Source organism: Myodes glareolus, chromosome X (assembly GCF_982192425.1).
Source record: "Myodes glareolus chromosome X, mMyoGla1.1, whole genome shotgun sequence".
Taxonomy (NCBI): domain Eukaryota; kingdom Metazoa; phylum Chordata; class Mammalia; order Rodentia; family Cricetidae; genus Myodes; species Myodes glareolus.
Window position 1 is genome coordinate 80,236,504 of NC_142053.1, and position 25,524 is coordinate 80,262,027.

Here is a 25,524-nt window from a genome sequence, read left to right on the forward strand (position 1 = left end):
ACCATGTGGTTACTGGGAATTGAACTCAGGATCTTTGGAAGAACAGGCAATGCTCTTAACTGCTGAGCCATCTCTCCAGCCCTCTCTTCTTTGTTTTAATGGTGTTTTACTAGATTGTGTGGCTAGAGCTAGTTTCAAATGATCTTTCTGCCCCAGCCTCTCCAATAGCTACAAGCACATGCACTCTGCCCTCTTGACCTTCTTAATTTTATGTATAGATGTATAAATGCATGCATGCATATATGTGTAAGAAATAATATCTGGGAGGCTGGAGAGATGGCTCAGCGGTTAAGAGCATTGCCTGCTCTTCCAAAGGTCCTGAGTTCAATTTCCAGCAACCACATGGTGGCTCACAACCATCTGTAACGAGGTCTGGTGCCCTCTTCTGGCCTACAGACAGAATATTGTGTACATAATAAATAAATAAATAAATAAATATTTAAAAAGGAAAGAAAGAATATCTGATGGGTCAATTTCAAAGTAACATGCTAAGTCAGTCAGTTTAGGTAGAACTAGGGAGGAACAGAAAACACTAGGAGTTAGAGCCTGCTAAATTAGCTACCCTCCCCCAATTTCTGCTAGTCTAGCACTCCCTCCCCAGCTAAAAGTTTAAAATGGAAATTGCTAACAGTCAAGCTTGCCTGCAAAATCATACAACTGATAAGTTTAAAATAACTCGACTGTAAATCAGAGATGAACCTATTCATGTTTTTTGTTGAGAAAAAGACAAATGTAAGTGATGGGCAGTGGTGGTCCAGCCTTTAATCCCAGCACTTAGGAGGCAGAGGCAGAGGGATTTCTGTGAATTTGAGGAGGGCCTGGTCTACAGTTGTTCCAGGACAGCCAGAGATAAACAGAGAAACTCTGTCTTGAAAACCAAAAAGAGAGAAAAAGAGGAAGGGGCTTGCTGCATTATGGTTATAAAAATTGTTCTCTGCGCTCAATCAGCATGCTCAAATGGCTACAGATTTTCTGATGATTAACAAACATTTATCCTTTTAACTTGGTTATTGTCTCCTTTTCAATGAACTTATTATGGCACTTGAAACACTTAATTTATCATTAAACTATTAGCTATAAAAAACAGGCAGACAGACAGAAAGGAAGGAATGAAGGCAAGCCAAGGGGACTCAGAAAAGAATGCCTGTAATCCAACACTGGCAAAGGGTGGGAGCTAAAATGAGAAGATTCCTGGGGACTCACTAGATAGGCATCCTAAGGGAATCATTGAGTTTTAGGTTACTGAGTGACCCTATCTGAAAAAATAGGGGAGAATGTTGAGGAAAATACTTAAAATCAAAGTCTGGCCTACCCCCACACACAAACCTGTGCACACATACATGCATGTCCTGCCCCACATGCACACCTGTACACACATATATACACACAAATTATATTTTAAATACATTTGTAGATGCTGAGGATATAGGTCAGTGATAGAACACTGGTTTAGCGTACATAAGGCCCTGTGTTTGATCTCAACCACAGAAAAAGGAAGGGGTAATGTTAAAAGTATTTGCTGAAAAACTTATAAAATCTTGAAACAAAAACTTCATATTTTCTCATCCAAGATATGCTTCAATTTTAATGAATGTGCTTCTATCTGTACATAGGACAATTTTTCTGAAGTACAGATATTAGTATGGTATTAATTGCTCAAAAATGTTGAAAATCTACAGATGTCATATGTGAAAACAAACTTTTTTCTTTTCCTTTTCTTTTTATTTTCTTTTTTTGAGGGGGTGGGGTGGGGACAGGATCTTATTATGTAGCCTCAACTGGCCTCAGTGTAGTCCAGGCTAATGTGTAACCCACAGAGCTGTACCTGCCTCTACTCCTGAGTGCTGGGATTAAAGGCGTGCACAATCAGGCATGGCTTCTTTTTTCTTTTTGAAACAGAGTTTTGCCAGGCAGAGGTGGCACATGCTTTTAATCCCAGTACTCAGGAAGCAGAGGCAGGCAGATCTCTATGAGTTCAACAGCTTCTAAAACTACAGTGAAACCTTGTCTCGAAAAACAAAAAGAAGAAAGAAAGAAAGAAAGAAAGAAAGAAAGAAAAGAAAAGAAAAGAAAAGAAAAGAAAAGAAAAGAAAAGAAAAGAAGAAAAAAACAGGGCTTCATTCTGTAGCTCAGCCTGGCATAAAATTTGTTATGTAGCCTACACTGACTTAAAATCAATGATCCTTTGGTCTCATTTCCCAAGTGCTGGGATTATAGGGTCTCAAACATGCCACTGGCACTCTACTACTGAGCTACAGAGTTATATCCCCAGCCTTAAAACTGTCTTTTGTGTATTTGTGGTATGTATGTATGTATTATGTATTTACTTATTTATTTATCTCAGGGTCTTACATATCCCAGGCTGGCCTTGAACTTTCTATGCAGCTGAAGATGACCTTGAAATTCTGATCATTTTGCCTCTACTTTCTGGGTTCCAGCATTACAGGTGTGTGCAACAATACAGGTTTAAATAATGCTGGGGATCTGAAGCCAGGGCTTTGCCCAGGCTAAGCAAACACTCTACCAAATAAGCTACATTCTCAGTCCTAAAACACAATTCTTGACATCCCTTATGATTAGAAATCTCAGAGAAATTAAATTACAGAAAAATATTTTGGCACTTTAGAGATGATTTCTAACATTTCTCATTATGTTTATAATTTGTCAGATGTAAAAGTGTGTTGTTTTAGGGCTGGAGAGATGGCTCAGCAGTTAAGAGCACTGACTGCTCTTCCACAGGTCCTGGGTTCAATTCCAGGCATCCACATGGCAGCTAACAGTTGTCTGTAACTCCAATTCTAGGGCTTCTGACACCCTCACACAGATACACATGCAGAAAAAACATCAATGAACATTAAATAAATTATTTTTAAAAAGTTGTTTTCCCTAATGGTAACCTAGAGAAATGCTCTTAAATGTAATATTCAGACAGAACCAAGCTAGTTTTACAGAAAAATATTAGTCTGAGCTTTGTAACTGCAGTCTGTCTTAATTCTGTACAGCTTAATGGGCACAACTTTTGTTCTGAGATAGTAACACTTTCACTGTGGACTCCAGGTAAATTTAGCTTAAAGGCCTCTTCTGTTGTTCAAATTTGACTAAAAGGGGCTTTTCCATCACACTCCTCTCCCCCTCAGAGAAGAAGCTCTTTCAGAAATGAGGGAGGAAATTGTCAAAGTAGAAATGTCTTATTGAAAAGCAGCAACTAGAGCTTAAACCATCATACCAATTCTTTTGCATGTTACCTATCTGTCCACTAGGTGCCGCAATATATCTTATTTTCGACCTTCTACTCTGTTCTGGTCATGGTATTTATTTCAGGTAACAGCCTGCTGCTGTCCGTCCCCCCCCCCCCAAATCTCTTTTCTCCTCTTTTTACTTGTATGTTTGTGGTATTCTCCGTGAAAATCCACATGCTAATGAAGTGGTAGATAGACAGGCGCCAGTCAGATTAGTTTTTTCTAATCTCTCATGATTAGGAATTAATTCAGAATTTAATTCAGAAATTAATAAGAAAGGGGGGCGTAATATTAAGGAGACCCTTAAAAACTAAGATTCCCAAAAGAAACAGCATGCTGAGCGTGAGAAGACTCTGCCACAAGTGCCCTGGTTGCAGGGATCAGGAAAAGATTTATCTCCCAGTTTCTGTAACTTGGGCCCACAACTAAATCTACATACATATTTTTCTTTTTTGAGGAGTGAGGACTTTTATTTTTGTTTTGTTTTCTCTCCAGGATCCTTTCTGGCCCAGAATTTGCTGTGTAGGTGAGGTTGAACTCTCGTCTTTCTACTCCTCTTAAATGCTGGAATAGCAGGCACTCATCATCATGATCAGCCTTTTTCTTTTCTTTTCTAAACAACAGGAATATTAAGCACAACAGGAAACACTCGGGGGCTTAGTTAGCAGAACTCCAGAGAGGCAGAGAAGGCTTGAGGGGTAGGTCAAGAAGGGAACACGTCGAGAGACTTGATAATGGAATGGTACATTTTTAGAAGAATGAGGAAAGTATTGACAGGAGAACGAGCTGAGGAAGGGGTGGGTGGTGGACGCCGGTGTGAGCAGAGAGATGGGAAAAGCAGGGTGGGCTAAGGCCCTGGGTACGGAGCAAGCAATGAAGGCTCGGTGGGCTGCAGTAGGTTTTAGAGGGGCGCTCTGAGGCGCGGGGGCGGGGGGGTACAGGGAGCGGGGCGCATGCGTCGGAGCGCGCTGCTGCGCTCCCGTAGAGGCTGTGGATTTGTGGCATCACCGCAGAAGCTGCGAGTATAGCAGGTTTCGTACCTGGTGTTCACCGCCGTTAATTCAAGGCTGCTGTCACCTAGGCACGTCTCTCTGACCCGCCGCTTCCTCCACGCTCTCCACACTGTCAGAAATAAGGATTTTTGCTACCACGACACTCGCTTCAGCAAGAGGTAAAGGAACGACGAAGGGCAAAAATATAACATGGAGGGCGGCAGAGGGGACGTGGGTCAGGATGATCCTTAATTTGTGCACTCTTCCCTTTGACGGGAGGGAAAAATGGAGGCCAATAGAGTCCCAGCCCTCCAAAAGGATGTTGACCATTTACTTAATATTATGAGAAAGATTTTTTAGACTCTCTTCTAAGCACGTTTGAGGCACCTGAGCATCACTGCTTCCCTTGACATCCTATTGAAAACAAAACTTTCGAGTTCTTTATTTGTTGCGAGTGTATCAAAAGGATGAGGCTTTATCTGTTTGTTTAATTGATTGGTTTTTGGTCGTTGTAACCCCCCCCCCGCCCGTGTGTGTGTGTGTGTGTGTGTGTGTGTGTGTGTGTCTCGCGCGCGTATTGAGGCTGAGGGATGCGGGGTTCGAACTCGCAGCCATCATTCTAAAACTGGGACTAAAGGCGTAAATCGCCACGCCCGGATGATTCAGTGGTTTAGCACACGATGTTTCCTTGCTTTTGTTTAGGTTGGAGGGTTTTTTTTATATAAAGGGAATCCGCGGACCCCATAGCCTATCCCTTACGATGCTGGCGGATTGCATCTAGATTTGGGATACACTTTATCACCTGCGACGCCTTTTTTCCCCATATGCAATTTAGCTGGTTTATCACAGTTAACCCTGCTAGGTTATGTTGTTAATGATACTCTTTAGACACCGGGGCACAACATTGGCGAGAAACACGTGCAGATGCACCGGTCATAAAAATATAGTCATTCACAGACACAGGGAGGGGTAATAGACTAGCAAAGACAGGCACGCTTGGCGTTGACTTTAAGATCCCAAGTGAGAAATCGTAGCACCAAGTGGTGGCGCTCAAGTACTCTTGAGAAAAATCTGACATAAAGGGAGGAGCCGCTCTGGCACGGGCGATCGTGTAGCGTTTGGTAAGGGTGGGGTAGAGAGGCGAGAAGGTGTAACAACGCATGCTCATTGCAAGCAAAGGAGTCTACGCGGGAATCAAAGTGCGCGTGCGTAAAATAGCACGCTGACCGTTTTGAGTTCATCGCTAGGGATGGAGAAGTGCGCTTGCGTGTTGCCAAAGGCTTGGCTGGGAGGGCGGGAGGAGCGCAACGTTCTGGTAATTATGATTGCGAAATAGCAAGGGGTTCGGTAAGTTGTCCTTCGTCCAAATCGCCATTTTAGGCTAGGAGAGGCAAATGTACTTTTCTATTTGTTGAAGGGATCAGTCGGAGTTGGAGGCTACGGCCAAACCCAGTGAAAATCATTCAAGAATCTTAAGTCTCTCCCTGATCAGTCTGATAATGGGAATTTTAAAATACAGAGGAGTGAGGCTGTAAAATGTTGCTGCCGCAGCATGTTGCGCTTAACTATCCACCCACGTCCAGACAAAGCTTATTCTAGACTCCTGAATCATCCTGGCCGATCTTGGTCCTCGAATTTATCCGACCTGAGTAGCCGAACGAGGTGACTACTGTGTCTGCCCAAAGCGCGTGGGGCTTTCGCCCCTACAGAGTATACGCGAGAGGATTTTGCTATTTCTAAACGCAATTACATTAAAACATAAGATCTGGGCAAACGATCTTCTGAAACTTACTGACATGCGGACACAAAGTAAAAGCAGTGGAAATGTGAAAGAATCCCTTTTCTCTCCCAATCTGTCTGTCTGTCTACCTATCTGTCTATATTCCTAATGTAGAACTTTCTGCATGGTTTGATCTGAGATAAAGTTGGGAAATTGGAGGTTGGTTGTTTCATTTTGTTTGTCTGCTGGCCTGTTGTGCCACTGAGCCTTGCTAGTGAAAATATACAGTTAATTTCTAAAACTAATCTTTTAGCTTTCAGATATAGGAAAGGGTACAGAGTTTTAGAATGAGATTTCTGTTAACCCTGTCAATCTTTTGCTGTTCCTATTTCATTCTCTGGGCCTATATCTAATATGTACAGGTCTATAGTACTTAGTAGCACAAGATACCAGTCTAAAGGTTTTATATAATGCTCTGGGATAGCTATAACATTACTCATTTTATTACAGTTGAGAACTTTGAGAAACACAGATTAATTTGTCTAAGGTTTTATAGCTAGTTGAATGGTCGAGTCTGAATACTTCGCCACGATTTATTGTTGCATAATCCTGTGCTCTTAAGCATTCTTTATCCCTTATAAAGAAGGACACGTTTAAGGGAATTATTTCAATTTTTGTCTGAAATCATAAACCTTAAACAAATCATTAAGAGAGGAGACTGTTTACTGTTTACCTCAGTGCATAGTAAGTATTTGCTTAAAAGAATGGAAGACAAAAGTAAATTTTTGATTTGGCACCTCTGGGCGTGGCTCTCTATGTACAGTTGTCATTTGTATTTTTCATTCTGCAGAGGCCATAAAATGGCCGACTGCAGCAAGCTGGACACACCCTTGTTTTTGCTTGATTTATTATCTGTTCCGAGGATTTAAGGCGACCAGACTTTGCTGCAGATTTTTTTAAGACATTTTATTGCTAATTTGTTATGTTGGCTCAAATGTCTAATAGTGGAGATTAACTTTTGCTGGTAATATAAAAAAGTACAAGTTAAAATTGTTAGAATAGGCCCACGTATATGGAATTATATCAAATAGTATGATCATTTTAACAATTGGTCAAATAAAAATTGCCAAATTCTTCCCCAAAAGGTTGTGCTTTTTTTTTTTTTTTACTCAGAAGTACTGTGTTGAGAATTTAGATAAATTGTTTAAAAACCAGCATCTTGTTTCCTTTTTCTTAGGTTAATTTTTTTCTTTGTATGTTTCTCAGTTTTACTTTTAATTGTGATATTTTATATCTTAATATCTGTTGAAATTTTAACTTTATTGTGCTTTGTCCATTAGTGTTCTGTTACTCCGATTTTTTATAACCTCAGCATTTAGGAGAACGAGGCAGGAGGACTGCTATAAGTGCTACATAGCAAAACCTTGTCTCATAAAACAATAACAAAAATCCATTAAGGGACACAGAAAAATTTCATCTTGTCTTGGTAAAACCATCTGAACCAAGGAACTTTTTTTTGGTATGTTTCAGAATAACAATTTTATTACAACATAAGATTTGCTGTACCAGACAAGGCATACAAAATTATCACCAAATTTTTGTTTGTATGTTTTTTGAACGGAGTAATCAACATTTCATGGTAAGGGCTGTGGGGTTTATCTTCTGGTTTGGGATCAGTCTTTTTAGTTTATCGACAGCGTCTAAACACTTAGAAGTTACTAGAAGAGAATATTTTAAAGAACTGGCTATATGTTTTTAAAACATGCAAGTAGAGCACCGTAAAGAAGGGCAGAAAACACATCATCTCTGAGGTTCACTCTGACAGTTAGCTTTATTATTTATTCTTAAACCACGATAGGGGAACTAATGAAAAACAGAGCCACCGCTGTAAAAGTTGTGCAAAAGCCTAAATGATGCTGCATCTTTTGCTGATGGATCCTCTGGATTAGGAGCATATTTTAAAAATCCTTGCAGAACTGTGGGTGTACAATACTGGTCACCGCGTGTCTTTCAAAATGCAAACATTTTCCCAACTTGTCTAAATTAATATACAACTTGGTCATGAAATTCACTTAAGATGCTGCCAATTCTGGGTATTTCAGGTTTAAACCCCCTTCCCCAAAAAGGGAATTCTGGTGGTCAGCAGTGACCACGTGAAAGTAACTCTTTTCTTTGTTCTCGAGCATTGTCCGTCCCCATAGTGCGGTCCCCACCCCCACCCCCACCCCCCCGGTCCGCCGCGTAAGGTTATGCCGCTGGGGCTGCTGGAGCCTTGGCTGACTTCCATTTCCTTACGTAGGCGAGAAGGATGTGAAAGCTAGATAAACTCACATCACCTCCTAAATATTTTTTCTCATATGATTATGGTTTAAAGCCGGAAAGTTGTTCAGCCAGCAACCTCTGGCTTTCCCCAAAGATCCCTAGTGGAGTGCTCAAGTATCTTGTTGGCTCTTCGCTTGTACGCGTGGAAGACTCAGCATCCATTTCCGGGTGACATCGTGTCTACCACTGCTGCCACCACAGCCCCTTGGGAAATGTAGTCTCAGATCGTGCACAGCCTGAGCCTACTTCACTCCCCCCACCCCCCCCCACCCCCGTCCTAAGGAAGCATCTTTTCCCGCGCGTCGCGCGCGGAGCGCGGGTGGCAGAAACGGAAGTTACGTGCCGCGGTGAGCGGGGGACTGCGGGGAGGGGGGTAACTGGAGCACAGGCGCCTGCCGCACTCCCTGCAGCGCTTCCTGCTGTGCCTTTGCCAGATGGTGGGATTTCCGGATAAATTTTTACAGTGGTAATCTCTCCTCAAAGAGACTCCCACTGTTGCACGGTTTTGAAAAAGAGAGTGAAAATGTTTCATTATGTTTTTTAATGTGCAAGTGAATCAGAAGTTCTCAGACTTTCGGAAGGGTATTCTTTGATACCTGAAACCGGTTACTCCTGGTACATAAGGCTACGCTTTTTTTTTTTTTTTTTGAGACAAGGTTTCTCTAGCTTTGGTGCCTGTCCCGCAAATAGCTCTTGTTTAAGGCTTATTAGATAATACAAATACAGTGGTCTTAACATTTCTCTCTCTCTCTCTCTCTCTCTCTCTCTCTCTCTCTCTCTCTCTCTCTCTCTCTCTCTCCCCCTCCCTCTCCCTCGAGACAGCCCTACCTATCCTGGAACTCACTCTGTAGACCAGGCTGGCCTTGAACTCTCACAGAGTCTCTGACTCCCAAGTGCTGGGATTAAAGACATGTGCTACCACCGCCTGACAGTCTAACATTTCGATCCCATATTTATGTCTCATCTATTTTGCATTTAATAGTCTATTTTTTATCTTTGTGTGTGTATGAGGGGAGATAGTCTCATGTAGTTTAAGATCCTCCTGCCTCCCGTACCCCAGTGCTGGGATTGTGGGTGGCATTGCTAAGTCTTGGTTTTAGTTATTATTTATATTTTTTCCTTATTTTTGAAGCAATCTCTGTGGCTCAGGCTAGTGTGCTCTCCCTGTATGATGTATGCTGGCTGCCAGTTTGTGGAGATCGTCCTTCCCCAGACTCCCAAGTACCATGATTATAACCCTGACAAACAGAACTTTTTTTTTAATCAGAATAGATTGTGGATTTGGGGGTTTAAAGGAGCCAAGTGAGCTTAATTGCTTTCAACTACTTAGTTACTCTGACTTTACCCTAGTTAGTTGTAACATCTTATTTTTCAGCATTTTTTTTAGCTGTAGATAGTATTAAATAAGGCTTGGATGTGGTGAGTTGGAAGGACTATGGTTGAAAACATCCTTTTTTTAGCACTGTGTCTTTCCACCCCATGCCAGCATCTGCTTCTCCAATCTAACTAGGATCGGGAATTAAGGAAAATGAAGAATTATATGAACTAGCCATAGTTCATATATAGTTCATAACTATAGTTATGAACATAGTTCATAGTTCATAACAGTTTTTAAAAGTATTTAACCCTTAATTTGTGCAACTGGTTTTTCTCCTGCAGCTGTTAACCCCCAGCAGCCTGGAGAAGCCCACCCTGGGAAGAAATTTTACATCAGTCATAGTACAACCTGATAAGTCTTCCAGTACCTATCCAGATTGTGTTCAGATGGTTTACATGCCTGTTTTCCTATGTTCTAAACTGTAAGATCCACGAGGCCAGGGCAAATTTCATTTCCAAAGCTCATTCTGGCATATTAGTAGGCCTCAGTAATATTTACTGGGTGAATAAATGAATTAGTCATCGACAAACCTTTGTGTGCCTGCTAAAGTGATCTCTACAGGTTCTTGACTGTCATTTCTTCAAAATGATGAAGCCCTTTTTCTAGTCATTTATTTTCTCAGGGATTTTTGCGTTTGGATTTCCGGCCTTGGTATTTACACGTTTCTGCTGTTGTACTGCTGACATTTACTTCCTTGGTGGGGCCTGGGTTCTAGTTGTTAGATCTGAGCCTCATCCTAATGGCCTTTCACTGACCCCTCACTCACACACAACACACTGTTACCACTTCTGGAGTCACCCCTTAAGTAGTATAAAGTCATGTAGCCCCAGGATCCCCAGTTTTGTAAATACATTTCTGTTGGAAATGAGCCATGCTCATTTCGGAACACTTTTGCCTCCAGAAACTCTGGCAAAACCTTTACATTATCCCCACTTCATTCACCTAGGATCCGTTTAGCATTTTATGAAACTCATTCAGCAGCCTATGCTGGGCACAGCATTTGAAAGTTGAGGCAGGAGGATCGCCATGAGTTTGAAGCTAACCTGAGATACATATAGCGCCCCTCGCCTTCCTCCACTCCCCCAAAAAAAGGTTGGTATTGCTTTTGGCAACTCACTTGTTTTATCAGATATGCTAGAAGCTTTTAAGTTTTTAGGGTCTTATAGTTACTAATTGTCTTTCAGGATCTATGTTTGAGCATTAACTCTAGACAGTCATTTTTCTTTTAGTGTTCTTCCAGGAAGAATAGTTTATTGAGTGCACTGCAAGAGGATGGCCTGCTTCCCCTTTAAAAAAATACCTGTAATAATGACTTGAAGGATGTGGGCATGGCAAACCTAGATGCCTTGCCATTTACTTCCCTGCCCACACCATGAATATATACAGTGAGAATGCAGAACTTTAGATTGAGGCAGAAAAGTAGGCTGAGGCAAATATTTAGACTTTGGTCCCAATGCTTCGTTTTGTTTGTTTTTGGCGATGCCAGGAGCTGGAACATGCTAGAAGGCTGTACATGCTAGATATGCTAGCTAAGTGCTGTCACAGTGAGTTACAACTGTATCTCCTGTTTGGGGTGGGCACTAAAACTTGTGCTTTGCTTTGTTTAGGTCTGATTTCTTAGAACCCTAGCTGTCTAGCATATGTAACTGAGGATGACTGAATTAATACGAGGCCTCTGCGCGAGTACTGGGATTACAGGTTTGTGTCACCTTTCCTGTTTTGTTTTTATTCAAGGCTAGTAATGCAACCTAGTGCTTCCTGCGTGTTAAATGAATAGTTTACCAACTCATTATCACCACCACCAACACCACCACCAACATTTGAAAAAGAACTCACTTACTTTTTTGAGATAGTGTCTCATGTAGACCAGTCTGTCCTCAAACGTCTCATCTTTTGTCTCAGTCTCCAAAGTGCTAGGACTGTGAGTATGTGCTACTTGACCTGGCAATTAATAGTGTTACTTTTGTTTTTTAGCCTTTATTTTTGTGAATATGCATGTTTTGCCTGCAGGTATGTGTGTGCCGTGTTCATGCAGTGCCCAATGATACTAGAAGAACATACTGGGTCGCCTGGAACTGGAGTTACACTGGGTTGAGAACCACCAGTTTGGGTACTGGGAAGAGCAGCCGATGCTCTTAACTGCCAGAGCCATCTCTCTAGTCCCTAATTTTTTAATGCACTAGTTTTTAAATTAAGTCAGGCCATTTGATCAGTTATATGCTTTATAGAAAGAGGTGTTGAGAATGGGTCATGGTTGAAAAAAAATCAAAAAACTAAAACCGCAGAGCTATACATCTGGTGCAGAGATGGCTCTGCTTCAGGGGCAAGACCTGCACTTGCACGAAGCCTCTTTGTAGAAGCGCTTCTGGCTGCACTTCAAGGAGCATCTCTTCTTGGAGGAGCTGGTGCAAAAACTGGATTCATCTGTAGCACAGGAACAGTTCAGGAGTGGAGGCAGCAGCCAGTGTGCTAGGAGGCGGTCTGATCTAAGCTTCTAATTTTTCATCAGAGAAGCCAGGAGTATGAAGTAATTCATTTACTCAGATGTATTCTGCTAGCCAACTGGGGTATTGATAAGAGTTTAGAGCCTCCCCCTGACCCAAGACAAAAGCTCACTGTTTTGGTGATCTCCCTAAGAGTCTGTTGTGATTCATTTTGCTACACTGAAAAGTTAAAGGGATATAAGTCAGATAGATGTAAGAAAGGCAGGAAGTGTAAACTCTACTTCAGGGTTTAAATTTATGGGAGTTCAAGGCCCTGAGTTTGACTATCACCAACACCAAAGCAAACATTAAAACAAGAAAACCCTGGGCCACTGTTGCGCGTGCAAGGGCTTACTCAATCATCCCTTGCACCAAAAGAAAACTAACATGCACCAAAAGAAAACTAACATGGAGGAACATTGTTGAGGCTTATATCATGATGTGTTCTTTCTGGGGGTAGCTTGCTACGTTCTTACACCACTAGATTATAAATGTTTTCAAGTACCTACATAGAATGCCTAATTCCTAGATTTTGTCATGAAAATTTTTACTGTATTTGCTTCATCTTATTCATTCCCAATTGTTGGGTTTTAAATTTTTTTTTTCTGTTGTGCCAGGCAGGGGATGCAAATGTCTTTAATCCCCAGCATTTGGGAGGCAGAAGCAGTGGGTTTTCTGAGTTCACAGCCAACCTGGTCTACAGAGCTAGTTCCAAGACAACCAGGACTGTTATTTGGAAACCCTATCTCAACAAAACAAAAACATTCTGTTTTAGTCTCTTGTATCTGATTCATCAGGGTGCAGAGGAGCAGCTTTTTTTTCTGTTTTGTTTTCTTTTGGTTTTTTGAGACAGTAACCAGGTTTCTCTGTAGGTTTGGAGCCTGGCTGGAACTCACTTTGTTGACCAGGGTGGCCTCAAATCACTGAGATCCTCCTGTCTCTGCCTCCAGAGTGCTGGGAATTAAAGGCTGCGCTAACACCACCAAGCCCATTTTGCTTTTGAAAAAGACTTTTGCTCATTGTTTGCTTAAAACTGGAGGTGGAAGGAAAGGCGTTAAACCATCCATACCAAATACCTTTGTCTTCCTCGGGAGCAAATGGTTTCTTAAGTATTCCCTACTGGATAAAAGTCTAAAATAAAATGACAATGACAGTGTAGTTAGCATTTGAAATTCTAGTCATAGGATTTTAAATTTACCCTGCCACGAGTTGTATTTATCCAGCGGGTGGTGAGGTAGCTGCCCGGCCTTCTCTCAAGGTGGCAGAGACAGGTGGATCTCTGTGTTCAGGACAAAAGGTCACACAACAGGGGGCTAAAAACAAAACAAGACAAAAAGGAACCGGACAGGGGTGGCACACTGCTTTAATCCCTAAATAGGGACCCCACGTCTCTAAAAACAAAACAAGACAGACAAAAAGAAACCGGACAGAAGTGGCACACTGCTTTAATCCCAGCCTGCAGGAGGGTGAGACTCACGGATCTCTGAGTTTTAGGCCAGTCTGGTCTACAGGGCAAGTTTAAGAACAGGCTCCAAAGCTACATAGAAATCTTGTCTCAAACAACGGGATGGGGTGGGGGAGCACAGTCCAGAATGGACTCTAGGGTACCTCTGTTAACAATTTAAATGGAAGGGTAGAAACCATGTCATAGTCCTCTTTATATTTCTCAGGGTTTTTTGAGACAGGGTTTCCTGTAGCTTTGAGGCCTGTCCTGGAACTAGCTCCTGCAGACCAGACTGGCCTCAAGACATGCGCCACTACCGCCCGGCTCTTTATTTCTCTTGAAATAAAGGTTTATGTTCATTGCTACGTGTATGTATCCCCAAATATGTACTTAGGGATATATAAAAAAGGTTTAAGGGTGGGCATGTTCACAGTTTTGATAGCAGTAAATAATGGGAAACCTATTCATGAGTAGGAATTCTGTTAAATAAAACTTTTATATTTGTGCACAATAGAACAGCAAGCTGGGCGTGGTCGTTCAGTCTGTCTCAAAAGCAAATCAATGTAGAAGAAACTCTCAAAGCAGCAATCTATTTTTTTATTTCTTTATTTTGTTTTTCAATACAGGACTTTTCTGTGTAGCCCTGGCTGTCCTGGAACTTGCTTTTTAGACCAGGCAAGCCTCAGACTCATTGAGATCCGCCTGCCTCTGTCTCCAAAGTGCTGGGATTAAAGGTGTGCCCCACCATCACCCGACTTCAAAGTTATAAAATTAATGTTATAAAACATTTACCTGGACGGTAGTTGTGTATGCCTTTAATCCCAGCACTCAGGAGGCAGAGGCAGGCGGATCTCTGGGTTCAAGGCCAGCCTGGTCTACAAGAGCTAGTTCTGGGACAGGCTCCAAAGCTACAGAGAAACCCCTCTGGAGAGAGAGAAAAATAAGATTTAGTAATAGATTTGCTTAGTAGAATTGGCTAGGGGATTTCTACCTGTAAAAGATAGACAACCAGGCAGGCCTATTAGAGATTAAAGGAAATTTAGGGTACTAGGGTGTAAAATGTTTATTCATCATGATTGACCATTCTTTAAGGCCCATTCCCATAACAAAGGAGACAATCCTGATTTAACCAGACATTAGGACATTCCCAGAGAATATGCTTCTAACTGGCAGCGCAAGGGGGCAGTGTAGATTCACAGCCAGGGTTAAATCCTGCCTTTCCATAAAGCCCCAGGTTCTTTTTCAGGAAAAGCTTAATTCTGCCAAATGGAATATCATCCTGGGTAACAACTATTTGAAAAGAAAACATTCCTGTATTTAATAAAAATTCTGAAAAGAAAAAAAAAGGAATTCTGGCTAAGTGGACAGTGGTGGCACACACCCCTTGTCCCAGCATTAAGGTGAGAGAGGCAAGCAATTCTCTGAATTCAAGGCCAGCCTGAACCTCAAGACACCACCACCCAAAAAAAAAATAATAATAATAATCCTGGCACTCTCTTTGCTATTTAAATCTCCCATTGTCCAAGTGGCCAGGCTGAATCTCCAGTGTCTGCTTATATTGTTCAAAGTGTAACCTCGAGCCAATAGAGATTTAAGGATGACAGCATATGTGGAATACATCAGCCTAAGGCGTATGTAAGGCTGTTAAATCTATTCAGGACAGGCTCCTCTCTGAGCATTAGGCAGAACTGGATGAGCACTATTAAAGAGTTTTTTCCTTTATTAATCTCTTAAGTGTGTGGGGTGATTTCTCACTGGGAAAAGGGATATGGCAAAATAAAAAGACAGCAGTAAGGTGAGTATGGTGACCTAGTCCTGTAATTCTTGCACCTGGAAGCGGAGGCAGCATAATCAGTGTAGAGTCATCTTCGCTATACAGAGTTTAAGGCTCGCCTGAGTTACCTGAGACCCTGGCTCAAAACAAAATAAATGTCTCATGGGTGAATATTTGACTTAGATTACATTATAGAAATTTAAGAAAATGGTTGCGATAACTTTGATAAATTCAGAACTCCTGTTTATCCTTACACATGAAAGTTAGGGGAAATATGCCTCACTTTTAACCTTTTTGAAATTCTGGATAGCTTTGTTTTTGTCCTTAATAAAATTGTGGGGATTTTTTTCTTACTTTGCAAGGAGTTGAGCAAGGCCCATTCAGCAGGGCACTCTTAACACCGCTGCAGATCGTCCGTCTACTCCCACTGAGTTAAGGGTTTATTAATGGTTGGCGATACTAGGCATCTTGACTCAGGGCCTTGGACTTGAGTGGATGTGGGTACAAAGATCTGTTCCCTGAGGGGTTTTAGGGTTTTTGCATCTGATAAAGTTCTTTTCCTCTTCAATGCAGTAATCTTAACAGAGGTAGAGTAAATAGAGCCGGACTTGGAAGCTAAGATATTTATTTAGAAAAGAGCGGGCCTGCATCATGACAGCAGGGAGCTGTGGAAATAAGCTTCTTTTTTTTTTTCCACCCAGAGAAAGGAACTGCCAACCAGGCAAGTGCAGGCATTTTACAGACCACGGTTTATACTTACCATTTATTTCCCTGTTGGGTCATGTCCACATTCCTTCTCCCACTTTTGGCTCTATGGGTTAAACACATTATAAAATAGGGTGCGGCGGCAGCTGCTCATGGCTACGCAGATCTTGATCTAGTAAATTCCACCTTTAGTTTCCCCCCAATAAAGGGAGAACTCAAACTCCTTTAAGGTGTCTGCTCTTTCCCCAAGTCAACTAGGCACCAGACTTTCCCCACCTATGGTGAGAGAGCTTTTCTGGCCACTAATAGACCAGAGAACTGATGGTCTTGGGCTGGGGTTGGTGGTGATTGAAGCTATGCAACTTAAGCCCTAGGAATCTGCTCCTTAGTCTTCCTGAGGTTTAGGTTGATGATTGCTTATGAGTCACGAAGACACAGGAAGCCTTAGCAGTTTGGGCTGGTACTAGTAACATCTAATGGGAGGTTTTAAACCTGGGTTTTGATTCATTGCTGAATTGCTAGATTTTTGGGTTACTTTTTATGGTAAGCACCTAGGAACTGTAAGCACACAAGCAATAAGATGCTTAGAACCAAGGAGTACTTGGGGCCTTTGACTTTTCCTTTGACATCTTACCTCCAAGTTATTCCACCACTGAAGAGTCTTAGAGAGTGAGACTGGCCACTATTGATAACAAGAGCAGCACCTGTATTTTATTTGCTACTGAATAACTGGCAGTGATTTATTTATTTACTTATTTATCTAAGAACCAAGAGTTTTGTGAGTCACATGCTATCTCCTGATGACTAAACGAAGGATTGGTTACCTTTGATGGTCTCTGTTCCTATGAGATGGGTTTGCTAAGGTTGAACTGAGGTTTCAGTCATTTTGCCTCAGCCTTTGTGCGCTGGAGACAGCATACATATCCCATCACTTGCTGTTTTGGGCTATTCTGGTCAGAAATACGGAATGTAGCTTCGTGGACTACCAGACATAAAAAGCTGGTCAAGTCCCACATTCAAAGATAAGGGTAATGGTACCTCTACCCAAACTAACTTATTTTATTTTTTTAGAGGGCTGGGAATCATTCAGGTTGTGTATGCTTGGCAAGATGTCTGTCTCCCCCCCCCCCCCCCCCCCCCGCTCTCAATCCTCTAGCCTTTAGAGGTTTTTTGTTTGTTTTTGTTGAGACATTCTTGCTTTATAGCTCATGCTGGCCTTTTATGTAATCCTTATGCCTCAGTCTCCAGAATGCTGAGATTACAGGCCTATGCTACCCTGCTTATCCAAAGTTAACTTTATAAGGATGAAGCGCTTTTCAGAAAAAAAGGAATACAGTGAGCACAGAAGAAGAGAAGGGAATGGGATAATGTGATCAAAATATATTGTATACGTGCATGAAAGTGTCAAGGGATTAGATTTTTTTTTTCAAGCAAAAATGGACTGGATAGATGGCTCAGTGGTTAAGAGCACTGGCTGTGCTAGGCAGTGTCAGGACATCTTTAATCCTAGCACTCAGGAGGCAGAGAACTATGAGTTCGAGGCCAGCCTAGTCTACAAGGCTAAGTCCATCACAGCCGGTGCTACACTGTCAAAGAAAGAAAGACGCAATAGCCGTGACTGCTTTTGCTAAGGATCCTGATTCAATTCCCAGCGCCCACATGGCAGCTCACAACAACAACATGCCAGCTTCAGGGCAATCAAACCCTCACACAGACATACATGCAGAAAAAAAAAAACAACCAATGCACATAAAATACAAAATAAAATACAAAATAAAATAAATCATTTTCTATAAAGCAAATATGGGTATGGCAAGAGTAAAATACTGATTTTAGTGATAAAAATAAATGTATTATTCATTTATTTGTTGTGCCAGGGAGTAAGCTAATGTGTAAAACTACCATGGAGACATAGAATAGAGGGAGGGAAAAATGAGAAGTCTTATGTTATGGCTACATGGATGGCAAAGGAGGAAAAATAGAAAGGAAGTAAAGTTGGATTTCAAAACTTGACTGTTCTTTCTTAATTTATTTTTTCCTATTTCCAGATGATGCTGTCAGAAATGTACTCCCTGTGAAGAGATAATCTGAGCCCTTTTGTACCAATGAGATTATTAAGAATATAGTTTTAAAATCATGATAAAATCTTGGTAAGTGATTCATTATCTATACTGGGCTTGCCAAGTTAATGAAAAGAGACAGGGAAGGTGGTCTTGCAAGGCATCAGACAATTACTTCACATTTACCCATTATGTGAAAATAGATTAAATTATTCAAGCTATACTAAAGAATGAAGAGCCTAACCTTTTGTCATTTTTCCGATTTTTATAGATGGTGAAATTGGAAATATCCCAAGACTAGTTATGGAAGTAGATTTGAATTCAAATCTATCTACATAAAAATAAATTTTGATGCCCACTAAAAGACTTTTTTTATCATTTTAAAGATGATTAGTTACTTTGGGTTATTTGGATGGGTGATCAGGAATTCAGTATGTAGCTCAGCCTGGTCTAAGATATGACAATCCTTTTGTCTCAACCTCCATATCACTGGCGAAAGCATGAGCCTCAAGGCTATTACAGTGTCAGATCATGCTTATCTGATGATGGTAATTAACATGATACGAAATATGATTGCAGACCGGGCAGTGGTGGCACACGCTTTTAATTCCAGTTCTTACTTGGGGGCAGAGGCAGGTGGATCTCTGAGTTCAAGTTCAGCCTGGTATATAGTGCTAATTCCAGGAGAGCCAGGGCTGTTACACAGAAAAACTGTCTCAAAAACAAACAAAAAAGTGTGTGTGTGTGTGTGTGTGTGTGTGTGTGTGTGTGTGTATGTACGTATATGTATATATGTGTACAATCACACACACATATATCACCTGGGATGCCTATTGAACATGCAGATTGCTGGGAAGCTAGAATTTTGTCATTGGTCAAGATAAACTTCTAAGATCTGCCCCTCAGGCTGTCCTGTTCAAGATTCACAAGCCCACCAGGATGAATCAGTGTTTCCACGGATGCCTTTGGGAGGCAGCTGGAAAGCCTTGGTAAGTTGTTAAATCTTTTGGTGAGGTTTCTTATTTGGTAACAAAGGAAAGTGTTCACCATGTGGCATTTCTGGCTTCTTCAATAGGTAGTAAGGACTTACTAAGTACCTGAGAGATATTCTAGGTGTTAGCAAGGCCCTGCTCTTAACGGACTTTTTTTTTTTTAAAGATTTATTTATTATGTATACAGCATTCTGCCTACATGTGTGCCTGCACACCAGAAGAGGGCACCAGATTTCATCATAGATGGTTGTGAGCCACCATGTGGTTGCTGGGAATTGAACTCAGGACCTCTGGAAGAGCAGCCAGTGCTCTTAACCTCTGAGCCATCTCTCCAGCCCCGGACTTTTCATTTTTCAAAGGTAGATTAGATGGCTAAATACTAAAAGTATAATGTGTCATAAATGTTATTGGATTTTCCACTTTATTTTATTTTATTTTATTTCTTTGTTTATGTTGGTTTGTCAAGACAAGTTTTCTTCTCTGGAACTCATTCTTTAGACGAGGGTAGCCTTAAAGTCACAGAGATCCTCCTGCCTCTGCCTCCTGACTGCTGGGATTAAAGGCGTGCACCACCACCGCCCAGCAGGATTTTTTTTTATGATAGGAAAAGTTACATTGAACGAAGTTAGCCAAGTAGAGGGTTGTTACCTCAGTAGGATTCAGGTAGAAAGATTACTAGTTTGAGGCCATCATAGACTACAATAACAATAAGAAAAGCTGATTGAATTAAACCAGGCAGTGTCTTCTGTTTTCCTCTCTTCTCCCCACTCTTTTTTCTGTTTGTTTTTAAAGATTTGACAGGGTCCCTGTAGCCCAGGTTAACCTGGAGCTTTGGTCCAGCATAATGTGCAAGTTGACAATCCCTGACTACCTGAGTGCTGGGATTACAGGTCTCTGCCACTGTTTACACCTGCCATTGCCTCTTTACGAAATGGTGGCTGATCCAGCTGATTTTTGGAGGTCGTAGACAGTGGCGGAGTCTTTTGTTGCTCTTCTTTTGGCTAGATTATAACTCTCTCTCTCTCTCTCTCTCTCTCTCTCTCTCTCTCTCTCTCTCTCTCTCTCTCAGACTCAAACCAAGGATCTTAGACGTACTAACAGTTACTCTACCACTGAACTATATCTCTGGCTCTGAGGAAGACAACTTTTACAAAATGTTGTACTGTTTGCTGGATTCTATGACCTCAGAGAGAAGAGGAGGGGGCTCTTCTAGTGATAATGGTGTCCAGTACATGAGGTAAGTAGAGAAATAAAGACTGGTTTGGTTCTCACTTCTGGCTAGAGAGACTCACTGAAATGTCATTTTTCTTTTGAGGTGGGGATTGAAACAGGGTTTCTCTGTAACTGTGGGTCTCCTGGAAGTGTTGTGTAGACGAGGCTGCCCTGGATTACACACAAAGATCCGCCTGTCTTTGCTTCCCCCCAGCTGGGATTAAAAGGCACCACCACCTGACAGAAATGCCATTTCTAAGCATGGCTTATCTAGCACAACGATGTATCCTTCTGCAATGGTTTGAGTAGGCCATATGCATCGCAGTCTGGTCAGCGCTGTTGAGGGCCAGAAGAGCTGAAATGCCTACTAAGGCAAGTGAGCTAGGTGGCAGAAGCTTTTGATTGGTTTTGGTTTTGTGTCAGGGATGGACCTAATGCTCCTGTGTACTCTGCCACTGAGTTGTACTACCAGCTCCTACTTGATGAAAGGTTTTGCTGAAAAATAGTCATCTTCACTCATTGTTATCTCTGGATGTTTGTGCTACAGCGTAGTTGAGTGGTATTTAAGCTGTGCGGTCTTTAAAGCCTGAAATATTAGGTACCATTAGGCATCTTCAGGAGGTCTGGCCCTTCCCACTGTAAGTTATGTCCTCTTTCCATTTTATTTCTAGGATGCTTGCTTTTACAGCTGATCCTACAAGTTGATATCAGTTTGCATCTGAATTTCTGCCCAGGAAAATGAAGGACAAGAGCGTACGTTGACCCACCAGGGTGTGTTACTGTGCTTCTGTAGTCTCAGCATCCAGGGTGTGGCTTCAGCATGAACAGGCTATCAAAGGCACAGGCTGAGGGAACAGGGCCAGTGGGCCATGGACTGAAACATTTGAAGCTGTGAGTCAAAATAAGCTTTTCCTCCTCTTAAGTTGTTTGTCTCTGGTATTTTGTCATAGAGACAGTGAGGCTAATAAACAAAGCCAGGTTTCTAACTAGTGATAAAATTAGGACTTAAAAGCACAGTTCACATTGCATTGCCCTCCTACCTCCCACAATGCTGTTTGCTTAACAGAGGGTCTCATGTTAAGCAGCATGCTTAACACGACCTTATACTCACAGCCAATTTTCCCTCTGTGGATCTGCAAATTGAACCTATGTCTTCCCACATCCACTGAACTATATCCTGGACCCCTTCCACCACAGCCAGAGTGCTAAACGTCACGTGTATGGCTACGTGCATGCTTCATCACTGAGCCACACATACAACCCTCTCTTTTTTTAGTTTTTTTATTATTTTATGTGTGTGTATGGGTATTTTGCATACCACCTACATGTAGAGTCCAGGAAAGGGGCCAGAGTATGGAGTTAAGATAGTTCTAAGCAACCACAGGGTGTTAGGAACCAAAACCTCAGGAAGAACAACTTAACAAATGAGCCATTTTTAGCACCCCAACCCCTGCCCCATTTCCTTTCTTTCTTTTTTTCTTCTTCTTCTTCTTCTTCTTCTTCTTCTTCTTTTTTTTTTTTCTTTTTCTTTTTAGTTTCTTGAGACAGGGTTTCTCTGTAGCTTTGGAGCCTGTCATGGAACTGGCTCTTGTAGACCAGGTTGGCCTTGAAATTTCCAAATGCTAGGATTAAAGGCATGCGCCGCCACCACTGCCCGGCTCCACATTTTCTATTTATGGTTTTTTTGGTTTGTTTATTTGATTGCTGGTATGTGTTTGTGTGCACGCATGTGCACGTGTGTGTGTGTGTGTGTGTGTGTGTGTGTGTGTGTGAGAGAGAGAGAGAGAGAGAGAGAGAGAGTACACATTGACCCTGAGGCCTTATGCATGGTAAGCAAGTACTGTACTAGTAGTCCATTTATCTATTTTCATTTTGAGATAGGGATGTCACATAATTGTCCAGGCTGCTATTAAAATTTACTCTGTAGCCCCTGCAAACATAAACGTGTGGTTTCCTGCCCCAGCCTTCCAAGTAGTTAGAATTACAGGCGGTGGACCTTGGCCAACAGGCTTGACTAGTTAACATTTTTAATTTTCTTGTTGTTGACAGTGCTGTGGTTGGGACCTAGGACCTTACACATGCTATGTGAGCACTCTACCAATGGGCGCAGCCCTGTTTTTACGTTTTAAAGTATTAGAATATGATGGTTGGGGAAATGGCTCAGTGGATAAGAACAGTTGCTGTACAGTTTCACTTCTCAACACCAACATAAAAAGCTGGGTGTGGGAGCTTTAGAGATGACTTCAGCATGTTAAAAAAGGTTTGCTGCTCTTTCAAAGGATGCTAGTTCGGTCCTGGTATCTGTGTTAGGCATCCTATAACTCCAGCTCCAGGGGATCTATTACCTTTTTCTCACTGTCATGGATGCACACACCCAAGTATATGTACACAAACACATAAACTCTTCCTTGAAAAGCCTGACATGACCATGAGCGCATGTAACATAAGTGCTGTAGGTGAGTGACAGAAACATGAGGACCAGTGGGGCTTGATGCCTCCAAGTCTGTTCCAGGTTCAATAAAAGATCCCATGCCAAAAGAATAAAGTAGACAAAGGTAGACCACATACACACATATAGCTGGGCCCTAATGTCTTCCTTGGGTGAGGAGATAAGAAGGCGAGGCATCAACAACTGTAGATGCTGAGAGTCTGGTGAAAGGGAGAAAGCAGACTCATTGGTTTGCCAACAGAAAAAGCTTATAACCTACCCCCCACCACCCAGGCCTTTAGGTCCTTTGACGGTTGACATATAGCATGATCAGTTCTCCTTGGCTAGGCATGATCAGGACCTCTAGCTTTTTTTCTAGCGCCTTTTCTAGCTCTTCAGGCAACATTACGTGGTCCCTCATTGGCGAGGTATGACCAGGACCTCTGACCATGCCAAGCAGATTCCAGATTGATTCCGTTTGGCCTGGTAGGCCTTAACTTCCTACATAAACACACACAAAATATATACATTATAATTTGGCCTTTAGGTGTCTTTGTCCTCCCCTGGCCAATAGTGAGGCGTGAAGTGGTCGTGTTCTTCAGACTAGCATCTTTCAGAGCTGTTTCTCTTCCATACTTCCTTCTATTGAGCGCAGCTATGTATACACTTTCCAACACTTCTTCCTCTCCTTATCTTTGCTCTCTTTTCAAAGAAATTTCTTTACTCATCTTTATGGTGTAAACATTTTCACACACGCAGGTGTGTGTACTGTGCATGTGCATCATTTCCATAAAGGATAGATTCAAATCCCCTGGAACTGGAATGCGGAGAGTTGTAAGCTGCCATGTTGGTGCTGGGACTTGAACCTGGGTCCTCCAGAAGAGTAGTCAGTGCCTTGAACTACTGAGCCAACTCTAGAGATCCCTGTCTTTATCTTTTCAAGAGAGGTGACAGCTTTATATAGAAATAGGTATTTATGCTCAATTAAATCGATTTTGGAATCTTACATAAATGACTATTTTCTGTAGCAAGATCTTAAATAATACAATTTTCCTCTATAACGTGGGTCAGTGTTGATGCTTGTCACCCACCAAACCTCACAAGCTGAGTCCAGTCCCCGAAACCTATACAACTGTAGGAGAGACTCGGTGCCCACATGTTTTCTTGTGCGTTCCACCATCACTGCGGCACATTTCATAAACACACGCTCACGAATAAGTGGCATAATTTTAAAATGTCAAAAATATGAATCATAAAAAGACCTCGTAAAAGCAGAATGCTTCGTGGTTTAAGACAGCGAAATTTATGGACCTGGAAGAATTTCCAAGACAGCATGGCATTTTTTTATTTTGTATTATTTTTTATTTGGGGGTTGGAGATTGGTTTAGTTTTTTCGAGACACAGTTTATCTGTGTAGCCCTGGCTATCCTTGCTCACTCTGTAGACCAGGCTGGCCTCAAACTCACTGAGATCCGCCTGTCTCTGCCTAACAATGGCTGGTATCAAAGGTGCGAGCGGCCACCGCCTGTGCAGCTTCCATTTTGTGTGTCTTTTTGTTGTTTGTTTAGAAACAGGGTTTCACTGGTTACCAGCCTGGCCTTAAACTCATCTCATTTGCTGTCTCAGCCACCAGACAGATTTTTTTTTAATCTTTTTACCCTGTCTCTAGAACTAAGTTTTTTCTCACTGTTAGTGTGTGTGTGTGTGTGTGTGTGTGTGTGTTTCTGTGGGTACACATGCAGGTCAGCGGTAAATCTAGAGTGGCATCTTTGCCTTCTACCTGGTTTGAAACAGGATCTCTTTGTTATTTACCTGCGTACACCAGGAACACCTTCAGCTTTCATTTTCAGGAGCACTGGGTTTACAGATGCTCACAGTACACACCCAGCTTTAACCTTGGTCGTGGGGATTCAGACTTAGGTCCTCAGGCTTGACGCACAAGTGCTTTTACCCCCATATCCCTAGCCCCACTTTGAATTTTTTTTTTGTTATAATAGGTAATTAATTATTTTTTATGTTTTTAAAAACAGGAAACAAACTATATTTTCATTTTACACACCAATCCCAGTTCCTACTCCCGTTTCCCTCCCATTTCCTCCATATAACCCCACTCCACCCCACTCCCATCCACTCCTCAGAGAATGCACATTGCTTTGTGGAAGTCCAAGGCTATATCTAGGCTGAGCAAGGTATCCATCCAAAAAGAATAGGTTCCCAAAACCACCTACAAGCAGTAGGGAAACTCAGTCTGCCACAGCCATCCAGCTGTCACCCACATTCAGAGTGACTAGTTTGGACCTATGTTGCTTCCCCATTTAGAATTTTTGATGCTGTCTATTTAGTGTGTGTGTGTGTGTGTGTGTGTGTGTGTGTGTGTATAGAAAGGGTTGTAGTCTTGACTTTCAGGTAAAGTGCTCTATAAACCAGGCTGGCTTTAAACTCACAGAGAGCCATCTGCCTCTGTCTCCCAAATGATGGAATTAAAGGTGATCTCAACTACCACCTGTCTTAAGGCAGTTTTGTTCTGTAAAGTAAGTGTGGCTTTAAACTGATTGTAATCCTTCTGTCTCTAAGTACCGGGATCATCGGTTTGGACCATCATGCTAATGTTACACAGCTTTCTTGATTGTGCTCCCCATCACACCAGGAATAACACTCATCAGTTAGTTAGCTTTTCCACCAAAAGTACAGTCAGACAGGGCCTTGCAGTCAGGGATAGTCTAGTTTAACTAGAACTGCAGACCCTGCCTCTACGGTAATATAGTAAAACAAGTC

At 41.9% G+C, this 25,524-nt stretch overlaps 1 long non-coding RNA gene across 6 annotated transcripts in view; it reads left to right on the forward strand.

Moving 5' to 3' along the window:
• The first annotated feature begins 4,232 nt into the window (after nucleotides 1-4,232).
• LOC125389286 (uncharacterized) overlaps nucleotides 4,233-25,524 on the forward strand; it is a 53,123-nt gene continuing 31,831 nt past the window's right edge. For 3 of the 6 annotated variants that reach the window (XR_015737064.1, XR_015737069.1, XR_015737067.1), the window contains exons 1-6: nucleotides 4,233-4,410; nucleotides 11,259-11,349; nucleotides 18,106-18,207; nucleotides 19,024-19,106; nucleotides 20,179-20,346; nucleotides 20,993-21,212. This is a non-coding gene — a long non-coding RNA (uncharacterized LOC125389286). Of the gene's footprint in view, nucleotides 4,411-10,617; nucleotides 10,744-11,258; nucleotides 11,350-18,105; nucleotides 18,208-19,023; nucleotides 19,107-20,178; nucleotides 20,347-20,992; nucleotides 21,213-25,524 lie in introns of those variants that run through there. The other 3 variants (XR_015737065.1, XR_015737068.1, XR_015737066.1) reach the window with 2 other exon arrangements.